General features: G+C 33.1%; 1 pseudogene; it reads left to right on the forward strand.

Annotated features, from left to right (window-relative positions):
* Positions 1-6,607: 6,607 nt before the first annotated feature.
* LOC114086013 (large ribosomal subunit protein eL6 pseudogene) lies at positions 6,608-7,435 on the forward strand (annotated as a pseudogene).
* The last annotated feature ends 5,029 nt before the right edge of the window (positions 7,436-12,464 follow it).

Raw genomic sequence — 12,464 nt, forward strand, 5'->3', positions numbered from 1 at the left:
TCAGTAGCTTCTTGCACTGTATTGCTGATGCTGAGAATGGTAGAGGCCACACAATAAGTTAAAGTATCAGTAATCAGATATTTCTTAAGAGAAATAAGCTCATAAAAGAGTCCCTTGCATAAAAGAATAAATGATAATCGTCCCAATATATGGGTAGACATACAAGCAATATGAAAAATCAAGGGAATAAACCACCCCAAATAGCCTATAACACTTCAACAACTGATTCCATAGACACCAGAATGAAATAAATGTCAGAGAAAGAATTTCAAGTTCATAGTTAAAATGTTCAACAAGATAAAAGATGATGTAAGGAGAAAAATTAGAGAAAAAATACAAGAAGTAAAAGATCACTTCAATAAAGAGATAGAGATTCTGAAAAGAACCAAACAAAAATCCTAGAAATGAAAGAAACAATAAACAAATTAAAAATTCAATAAAGCATCACCAATAGATTAGACCATTTTGAAGAAAAATTTTTAGGTCTTGAGGACAAAATACTTAATCTTGAAAACAAAGGTGACAATAAAGATGTTAAGAGACTATGACCAGAATATTAAAATCTGGGATAAAATCAAGAGAGTGAATTTAAGAATCTTTGGGGGTAGATGAAGGCTCCAAAATACAAACTAAAGGAATGCACAACCTTTTCAATGATATAATATTAGAAACATTTCCAAATCTTAGGAATGAGATGGAAATTCAAATGCAAGATGCACATTTAACTCCAAATATCTGCAAGATAAAAAATAGTAGGTAAATTTAGAGGTAAACAAATTTGATTTCTACTGATTTCTCAACCCAGACCTTAAAAGCCATATGGGCTTTAAATAATATGTACCAAGCACTGAAAGAAAATGGGTACCAACCAAGATTACTATACTTGGCAAAATTATCCTTCAGAGTTGATGATGAAAGAAAAACCTTCCATGATAAAAAGAAACTAAAATAATTCATATCCACTACGAAACATATTCAACAAAATATTTCATGCAGAAGAAATGAAAAATAAAAATAAAAACTAGCATAGGGATACATTACACTAGAAGAGTAGTCAATTAAAAGAGAATCAAGTCTGATTTAAACAGTAGAAATAAATCAAAATGGCAGTAAATAAAAATCATCTCTCTATGATAACAGTGAATATAAATGGTTTAAATTCTTCAATCAAAATACATAAATTGGTCATCTGTATTTAAAAAAAAGACTCAACAATATGTTGTTTGCAAGAGACTCACATCACAGACAAAGACATCCACAGGCTAAAAGTGAAAGAGTGGTAAAAGGTATACCATGAAAACCATACTGGAAAGCAAACAGGGTTAGCTATTCATATCAGTCAAACTGAAATTCAAGCCAAAATTAATCAGAAGAGAAAAAGAAGTTCTCATTGTATTGGTTAATGGAATCATCCAACAAAAATATAATGATTGTAAATATTTATGCTTCAAACAATGGTGCATCTACAAACATAAACAAACCCTTCTCAATATTAAAAATCAAATAGACCACAATATAGTAACACACCTCTCTCATCACTAGACAGATCATCCAGACATAAACCGAGTAAAGATTCTTCAGAACTAAAAAGGTATTATTAATCAAATGAAGGTACCAGACACCTATAGAATATTTCATTAATCAATGAATTTACTTTCTTCTCTGCAGCACATGGAATATTTTCTAAAATAGATCATATTTTAGGTAACAAAGCAAGTCTCAGCAATTACAAAAAATAAAGATAATTCCTTGCATAATATCTGATCATAATGGAATAAAATTAGAGATCAATGATAAGATAAAAATGAAATCACTCTAACATCTGGAGAATAAATAATATACTTTTGAATGACAAATGGATAGCAGAAAAATCAGAGGAGAAATAAAAATTTAGAAACAAATGAGAACAGTGACATAACATATCAAAACATCTGAGAAGGGGCTAGGGTTGTGGCTCAGTGGTAGATTGCTCACTTAGAACGTGTGAGGCACTGGGTTTGATCCTAAACACCACATAAAAATAAATAAATAAAATAAAGGTACTGTGTCTATCTACATCTAAAATATGTTTTTTTTTAATCTGAGAAAGTATGAGGGCAGTTCTAAGAGGGAAATTTGTAGCAATGAGTTCCTACATTTTAAAAATAAAAGGATACCAAATAAATAATCAATCATTGTACCTCTAGGTTTTGAAAAAGAAGAACAAAGCAAATAACCAAATCAGCAGAAGTCAGGGAATTATTAAAATCAGCTATAATCAGTGAAACAAAGAGTTGGTTCTTTCAAAGGATAAACAAGATTGATAAAACATTAGCCAAACTAATCAAAGAAAGAGGGAGAAGACTGAAATTAATGAAAGTAGATATTAAAAAAGGGATATCACCACAGACACTAATGAAATCTAGAGGATCATTAGAAACTATTTTGAAAATTTATATTCCAATAAACTAGAAAATCTTGAATATATTGAAAAATTTCTAGAGACATGTGACCTACTCAAAATGAACCAGGAGAATGTAGAAAAATTAAACAGATCGATATCAAGTAATGAAAATAAAGCAGGTATCAAAAACTTTCCAACAAAGAAAAGCCCAGGACTGGATGGATTTTCAACCAATTTCTACCATACCTTTAAAGAAAAATTAATGCCAATCCTCCTCAAATTATCACCTGAAATAGAAGAGGAGGGAACACTGCTGAAATCATTCTATGAATCCAGGACCTACCAAAACCAGACAGAGACACATCAAAGAAAGAAAAATTCAGGCTAATATCATAGCTGAACAAAGATACAAAAATATTTACTAAAATACTGGCAAACTGCATTTAAAAACACATTGACAAGATAGTGCACCATGATCAAATGTGTTTCATCTTAGTAATGCAAAGATGGTTCAACATATGCAAGTCAATAAATGAAATTTACCACATAAATAGACTTAAGGACAAGAATCACATGCTCATCTCAATAGATGTAGGAAAAAAATCACAATATCTAGCACACATTCATGTTTAAACACTAGAGGAAGTTGGGATAGATGGAACAGCAATGTAAAGGCTATATGTGACAAACCCAAGGCCAATATCACGTTGAACAGAGAAAAACTAAAAGCATTTTCTCTTTAAACAGGAACAAGACAAGGATGCCCTCCCTCTCCCCCTCCCTCCTTCCCTCCCTCCCTCCCTCTCTCTGTCTCTCTGTCTGTCTCTCTCTCTCTCTCTCTCTCTCTCTCTCTCTCTCGCCACTCCTACTCAACATAGGCCTTGAAAGTCTAGTCAGAGCAATCTGGCAAGAAAAGGAAATGAAAGGGATACAAATAGGAAATAAAGAACTCAAATTATCTCTGTTTGCTCATGGCATGATCCTATATTTAGAACACACACTCACAAAAAAAGAAACAAATAAAGAGAAGAATTGTAGAGGTGATAAATAAATTTAGTAAAGTAGTATGAAGTAGTATGATACAAGATTAACATACATAAATCAATCCCTTCCCTACACTGCAATAATAAATTTGCTGAAAAATAAATTAGGGAAACTATACCATTCACTATTACCTAAAAAAAATAATATGCTATAACACTAACAAAGGAGGAGAAGGACATCTAAAATGAAAACTATAGAACACTGAAGAAAGAAATTAAAGACCTTAGAAGATGGAAAGACCTTCCATATTCTTGGATAGGCAGAATTAATATTATCATATTACCAAAATCACTACACAGATTCAATGCAATCCCCATCAAAATACTAATGACATTCTTCACAGAACTAGAAAAAATTTGTAAAATTCATTTGGAAGAATAAGAGACCCATATTAGCCAAAAGAATACTGAGCAAGAAAAGTGATGCTGGAAGCAACATAATGCAAAACCTCAAATTATACTACAGAGCTATAGTAAATGAAAACAGCATGGTACTGGCACCAAAACAGACAATGAAAATCAGTGGAATAGAATAGAAGACAGACAAACCCACATAAATACTGTCACCTGATACTAGATATAGATGCCAAAAACATACACGTTGGAGAAAAAATAGCCTCTCCAACATATGGTGCTGGGAAAACTGGAAATCCATATATAGAAGAATGAAACTTGACCCGTATTTCTAACCCTGCACAAAAGGCAACTCAAATTGGATCAAAGATGTAGGAATTAGGCAAAAACTCTGCACCTGCTAGAAGGTAATATATGCCTAACACATTGGCACAGACATAAACTTCCTTAATAAGACTCCTAAAATGCAAAAAAACCCCATAAAAATACAATAAATTAGATGACATCAAATTGAAAATCTCCTGCACAATAAACAAGAATGTAAAGAAAGGGCCTACAGAATTGGAGATCATTGCCACCTGCTCTTCAGATAGGGTGTTAATATCCAGAATATAAAGAATTTTTAAAAACTTAATATAAAAAACCCAATAACCCAAATAAAAAATGAGCAAAAGTACTAAATACTTCTCTAAATAAGAAATACAAGTGGCTAATTAATATATGAAAAAATGTTCAATAACTCTAGCAATCTTGGGAATACAAATCAAAACTATATTGAGATTTCATTTTACTCCAGTCACAACGGCAATTTTCAAGAATACAAATAACTGTTGGCATGAATATGGTGGATAAGGTACATTCACACATTGTTTTTCGGACTGTGAATTAGTACAACCACTATGAAAATCAGTATGGAGATTCATCAAAATACTATGAATAGAATCACCACATGACCCAGCTACCCTACTCCTCAGTATATATCCAAAATCAGCATACTATAGGGATACAACAGCATCAATATTTATAGCAGCAAAATTCACAACAGCCATGCTATGAAACTAATCTGGGTGCCTGTCAACAGAGAAATGGATAAATAAAATGCAGCATATATACACAATGGAGTGTTATTCATTTATAAAGAAGAAATTATGTCATCTACTGGTAAATGTATGGAACAGAAGACCATCATACTAAGTAAAATAAGCCAGACTCAGAAATTCAAAGATCAAATGTTTTCTCTGATACGCAGAAGTTAGCCCAAAATAAGAAAAGAAAAGAATAAAATGAGGCATGAATTCATCAAAATTGAAAAAGAAAATTAGTTGAATAGAGGAAGGTGATGGGGTGGGGTGGACAGGGTAAGGGAAGAACAGGGGAATGGATCTGACCTAACTTTGCTGTGTACATATACAAATATATCACAATGAATCTCATGTTTATGTATATCTGTAAGGCACTAATTTAAAAAAAAACCCTAAAATTAAATAGCAGAAAGATTGAGAGTAGAGGGAAGGGAACTGTGAGGAAGGTGGGGAGGAAATGGGAAGTGCTAGGGACTAAATTGGAGCAAATTATATTCCATGCTTTTATAATTATATCAAAATGAATCCTAATGTTATATATAACTAAGAATAAAAATACAACATCATGATTTACATTATCACAATTAGATTATTATAATTGTGTTATTACAATTACTTTCTTATAAACTACAATAATTATCAATATAATAATCAATTAATTATAACAATTATAGTCAGAAAAACAATTATACTAATAATATCAGTCGAGTTTAGCAAAGTCATAGAACAGAATGTATATGACAATGAGCTATGTAACCATACTTACGGTTTTATTGGTTCCTTCATTAATATGCTAATTAGGCATTTAGCATACACTCACTTCATATTTCTTTGAGATTCATGCTGTGACCTTTTGAAAATTATCCTTTGACAGTTTGGAAGTTCCACTACAAAGGCAATTAAACTTGGATTCCTTGAGAAATGCCCTCTATGGTTTATTTAATCTCAGACATATCTTTTCTTAAGTTCTTGAAAATTATTACTCTTAGTGACTCCTGGTTCCTTGTTTTTTTTTTTTCTGATTCTGTATTCTTGTATATATTTCTCAGGTTTACCAAAGTTTGGTTCCTTATCTGGTTTGCAGATTTTCACTAAGTTATCATCCATAAGTGGCAGTAAAAACTGCTAATTCCATTATTTTTAAAATTTGATTTTATTTTCTGACCATTTGATAATCTCTTACAGGTAGAGATGGGGATATCATTTCTTTGTTGTAAAAAAATAAGTTTTCCAGTTTTTTTTGCTTGCTTGCTTGGTTTTATCTTTTTGTATTTGTGCATGAACACAGTTTACTTCCACTATAAAAAACATACTATTTACTTAAAATAAGGAATGTCAATTTTTTGTCAACTGTACTTAATCTTGCACATCATTGAATAGTTACTAAATTCTTTCTGTGTTTGTGTATTGGTAACTGATAAAAAAATATAATTTGTGAGTGCAAAATATGTCCCCACTTTTGAGATGTTATTAATATATTAGATTATAAGATTACTGATAAAATAAGTATGCTCTGCTCCTTTTGAAAGTCTAATAAATATTCACAGAATTCTGAGAAAAATGCCAGTATGTCAAAAATGCTAAACTTTTAACAAAACAAAAATATCTGCTTAAAAACTGTTAGCTCAAAAATATATTTTTAACAAGTCAAGGTCATGTAATCAAGTAAAATCTCTGGATAAGTCAGATTCACAGATAATTTAGGTGTTAAAAAATTGATATACTCTTTCCCATCTTGTAAGGTCATGGTTAAAATGACCAACAAGAATAAATCTAAAGCCAGGAGGGTGATCAGTGACAAAGTTAAAATGAGTAACTTCAAGACTAAAATGCCCAAGAGAGAGAAGTCCCACTGCAGACAAAACTAAAACTCTATCTTTGTCAGAGAAATTGGCATATATCCCAATCTGCTACGTATTCCATAAAGGCTAAGTACAAAAGGAAGTACTCTGCTGTTAAATCCAGGATTGCGAAGAAAAAGGAGAATATTCTTGATGCTGTCATAAAACCAGTTGATGGTGAAAAGAATGGTGGTACTTAACTATTTAATCTATGCAAAACTCCAAGATATTATCCTAATGAAAATGTGCATCTCTGAAGTTGTTGAGCGATTTCAAAATAAAAACAAAACAAACAAAAAATACAAACCAATAGCAACAACAACAAAACAAATCAGCTTTTGAGAAAACTACAAACTAGCATCACTCTGGGAACCATCCTGGGTCATCTGAGTGCCACACAGGAAAAAGAGTCGTTTTCCAAAAGCAGCTGAGCAGTGGTTTAATGCTTATAACTGGACCTCTGTCCCTCAATCAAATTCCACGGGCTAGAAAACACCAGGAAATTGTCATTATCACCTCCACAAAAATTGATATCAACAGTGTGAAAATCCCAAAGCACTTCACTGATGTTTACTTCAAGAACAAATATTTGTGGAAACCAAGATTTCAGGAAGGTGAGATCTTCAACATAAAAAAAAAAAAAAAATGATATTACAGTTGCAGTTCAAGGTTGACCAGAAATCAGTGGGCACACAAATTTTACCAAAGCTATTCCTTAGCTCCAAGGCTTGATGTGATTGTTTTCGGTTTAACAAGATAAATTTGTCCTCACAAATTGGTATTCTAAGTTTTCTTACCAAGAAAATATTTAACTATTTGATACATTTAAAAAATAAACCAGTGATATCTCCTTTTCTTAATTATGTAAGGCCTATAATAAAACTATGAAATTTTATTGTTACATTTGTTTAGGTTGTCTATATCCTCCTGACTCAATCTGGGCAGATCATATGACTTAAGAAATTTATCGATGCCTTCACTATCTTCTATTTTATTGGAGTATAAGGATTCAAAATAATTTCTTATTATCTTCTGTATTTCTGAAGTGTCTGTTGTGATATTGCCTTTTTCATCCCGTATGCTAGTAATTTGAGTTCTCTCTCTTCTTCTCTTCGTTAGCATGGCTAAGGGTCTTTCGATTTTATTTATTTTTTCAAAGAACCAACTTTTAGTTTTGTCAATTTTTTCAATTGTTTCTTTTGTTTCGATTTAATTAATTTCAGCTCTGATTTTAATTATTTCTTGCCTTCTACTTCTTTTGCTACAGACACAGATGTAGAAATATACAGAAATATACATTGGTGAACTTGGTCTGCTAAAATATTTGCTCATAGTTGGACTTTTCAATTACTTAAAATTCAGTTTTCTCTGTGAAAAATATTTTAGAAACTTTGTCTAAGCACTTTATTTAATGTTTTTTCAGACTAAGCTAAGAACAAGAATAGTGAAGAAAGACATAGGACTACAGTCATATTCCTGATAAACTATGAGGGGGAAAGTGTTTTTTATATTAGAATAAACTGTTTGAGTTTTCATAAATGAGAAAACTGATGGGAGAGGAAGGAACATTAATGGGCATAGAATGTTCTCCAAAGTTTGCACAGGTACATTTAGTTTCCTTGCTTTATAACACCTGCAAATGATGAATCTGAACAAAGTCCTTAAAGTATGTTTAAATTTTGAAAAAAGTCGCTTGAGTTTGATGAGTCTATTTGGGGAGAGAGAGAGAGAGAGAGAGAGAGAGAGAGAGAGAGAGAGAGAGAGAGAGATTGCAATTATTCTACTGACAAATATTATATTAATGTAAGATTAAAATGTGGTTTGCTCACTGTAAAAATAGCAAATTAGTCCTGAAGTACCTCAGTCTGCCATAAACAAAAGGAAGTAGAAAGTTATTCAATACTTGTTTAATCTGCCCAGATAAGGGAGATTTATATCTCAAAAGAATGGTTTTTAGTGCTTTAAAGAAATTTTATATTCCTGATTATTATAATAAAATAAAGGGCACAAATAGTTTCCCTCTTCAGAAAGAGATGAGCTTCTTACAAACATTCCATTTCCTACTAGCCTTTAAAAAAGTATTTGAATTTTGTCTTTGATTAATAGATAACTGTGCATGGCCTAACTCTTGGTCTCAGGTTTCTCTTGTTGTATTTTCATCATGTGACAAAAATCACCTCTGGGGAAAATTTTTTGATTTCGACTTCCTAAGATAAGACCCTATATTCTGAATAATAAAATCTTGAAGAATTAGTACTATCTTTGGGATTTCTCAAAAGTTACCTGATCTACTACAATGGTTATTCATTCACGTTATGAACAGAGATTGATAAAATAATAAAGTTTTTTTAAATCACACATTTCATAACTAGTTCAGTGCCAGTAAAATAATCTCCTGAGAAAAGTTTTAGACACTCAATTTTTTTCAAGGTAACACTTTTTTGTGGATAAATATTATTAGCAAAATGTTATAGAAATGATATACTTTACAGTATAGACTGGAAGCCCTTGGAGGTTAGACAATGGTTTCACTATTCATCATATATACATTCTTAAGGTCAGGGAAAATATTGATTAAATTCTTATGAAATAGTTATATATGAAACCCAATAAAACTTTTCAACTTCTTCAACCTGGTGGTGATTTTTTTTTTACTGTTACTGTAATGAATTAACCAGAGACAGTCTTAATCAGTCTCTTCATCAGCTTGTGGTATCTTCTTCAATTTCCTGCCCAGCTGAAGGCTTTTCTATAAACTACACACTAGATATTACAATATGAACAAAGAAGTCTTATGAGAAATAGTCTACCAGGTGCTTTTAACTATTTTTACTTAAATAATTCACTGCTATTGGCTTCTGAGGTGACATTATTTACAGAACTATGAGGCTGCAGCAAGAAAAGAAAGACAAAATTTCTAGGACATTTTATAGACCAGAAGTAGATGAAATTGTGGTAATATTGATGACCAAAATTCCAGTGGAACACAGCACAGAATTAAAGTAAGTGATTTCATAAGAAATGAAAAATATATGAGGAGATAAATATGCTTAATGATTTAAACATTATACAATTTATGCATACATTGGAACATAACATGGTACCCCATTAACATGTATGTGTATATATATATATATATATAATATATGTGTGTGTGTGTTTGTGTGTATGTATGCATATACACACATACCACACATAATATATATATATATGGTGGTGTGTGTGTGTGGGGGGGTGTGTTGCTGGAAAGCAAACCCAGGGCTTCAGGCATGCTAGGCCAGCAGTCTACCACTAAGCCACATCCACATCACATATTTTTTTAAATAACAGTTAATAATTTCAAAATTCAAAAAAAATTGACAAAGGAAATCAAATTGTAATTTGTTTGGAAAACTATAAGCATTATTTGAGTCATCATTTCTTTGATAAGATATGATGAAAATTTTCATTTTTCTTATCAATCTTATTGATTACCAACATTTAACCTGGACTATACTATTGTAAACTGTATAAATATGTAAAATATCTCAGAAATCAGGAGTGAATACTTCTCTGAATCATTTTAATTTTTCAGTAGTTCATTGTACTAAAGTTCATATAAAATAACCAATAGATGTTTAAAATATACAATTTGTTAAGTATTTATAAATGCATACTTGTGAAACCATAATCACAATTAAGATTCAGCATATACATCACCTCCAGAAGATTTTTCCTGTCCCATTTTTCATCCCTCTCTTATGTCACCTCCTTCCATCTATAGGATATGCTTTCACTCACCATATATTAGGTTATATTATTAACAGTAAACTGATATCTATCTCTACATTTTAGTTCGCATTCCCTAGTATTGTATGCAAATTTCAATTTGTTGTAAGACTTAATATACTTTTACCATACAAATAGGCAATTCTATTTTTAGGAGAAATGAATATATATATATATATATTTCGAATACTCATATTAGTTTAATAGTGTAAACAATTACCTGAGAACAGGTGAACTGATAAACCAATGAATCCCCATGCATGCAAGGGATACTCCCCAAAAATAAGGTGGAAATATCTACTGATCCATACAATAACATGATCACTTTTAAAACCATTGTATTCATGCATAATAGTACATTCTCTTTGATTCTTTGTATTCAAGTTCCAAAACAGGTGAGAATAAGAATAAAATTTTCATCAAAATCAGAACACTAGCTGCATTTTGAAATGGGGATTAACAGAAAGGGAGCACCAGAATATGTTCTCCTGTAATAACATCATGTAATCTTGTTTGTGGTGATGTAAATAATTATTAAAACTCATTAAATTGCTTACTTAAATGTGTGCATTTCAATTTATGTATATATTAACATGACTAAAACCAATTATTCTTTGACCCTTAAGACTAATATGGGCTAAGGGAGTGAAGGCATAGAATAGTTAAGCATTTTGTCCTTTGATCCATCCCACTCATTCCTGCTTAAAACAGAAATGTTCCACATTTGCATGCTTCATATATTGCTGTTCTGTGTAAGATTCATTCTGAAGGATTCTGAAGAACATTTTCCCAATGATGTAGAATACTGATGTCATGATAAAGCTTTAGAATCTACCAACTAGAAAAGGCAGAGGGGTCAAATTACTATCCCATTCAAATTAAAATTTAGAGACAAACCTCAGGAAATATCAATTCATTCCCAGATTACAATTTTCTTATCTTTAAAAATCTAATATTCTTGCCAAGCATAGTCACAAAGGCCTGTGATCCCGGTGGCTTTTAGCAACTCAGTGAGACTCTGTCTCTAAATAAAATACAAAATAGGGCTGCTGATTCCAAGATGGCAGAGTAGAGGAGCACCTGTTACTGGTGTGACTCCAAGTGAGTGGTCAGATGTTTTCCCCCACAGGGGCTCCCATTCACGAATTTAAGCTTCATGGAGCATGTGACAGGATTTTAAACAGCGGATTGTTGCAAGCGCAGCCCAGAACGCCAGGAAACTAGAGTCACTCTTTGCAGCGGAAGCAGTGTGGTGCGGGAACCTGCCGCAGTAAGGCAGAGTTTCAGCGCACAGACGCAGGGTTACTGATCCTTAAGGGCTAGAGCACACTAGACTCTGATCCATGTCACAGCAGGACACCAGACCAAGGACCAAATTCTGGATCTAGAGTAGGAGCAGCCTAGCTTCCTCCACCTCACTGAGCACCCTGGCGTGGAAATGGGTGGTTGCCATTTTGGAAAATCTACCTCATTAACTTTTGGCAGGTGTAGCTGACAGTGCAATGGGCATCTGAACAGGTGTGTGATTCCCAGCCCCCCCTCTCCCCAGCTGTGATAACTCAAAACCGTTCTTGCCAGCTTTTTGGGTCGTGGCTATCAGAGCAGAGTGCAATTGAGAAGGTGCCTGATCTGCAACTCCCCCTCCCCCAGATGTGATAACCAAAACCTTTCTTGCCAGCTTTTGGAGGGAGTGGCTACCAGAGGGAATATGACAGAACAGGTTGCCGGTTTCCAACTCCCTCTCTCCCCAGCTGTGATGATGTGGTGACTACCCAAAAGAGAGATAGTGCTCAGTTAATTAGGAGCACAGGGCAGCCAGGGCGCCGCACGCCCAGAGTGAACCCAGGGCTGTGGACAAGAGATCCATCAATTGGCACCTGGTGGGCAGGAAAGGGGAGGGGGATAGAGACCGGGAGCAACCCAAAGAGACAGGAGACAGCTGGCAGGTGAGGGAGAGCCTCCTCACACGGGTTGCTTTCACCACCCTGAGGGC

Source organism: Marmota flaviventris, chromosome X (assembly GCF_047511675.1).
Source record: "Marmota flaviventris isolate mMarFla1 chromosome X, mMarFla1.hap1, whole genome shotgun sequence".
In the NCBI taxonomy this organism is placed as follows: Eukaryota; Metazoa; Chordata; class Mammalia; order Rodentia; family Sciuridae; genus Marmota; species Marmota flaviventris.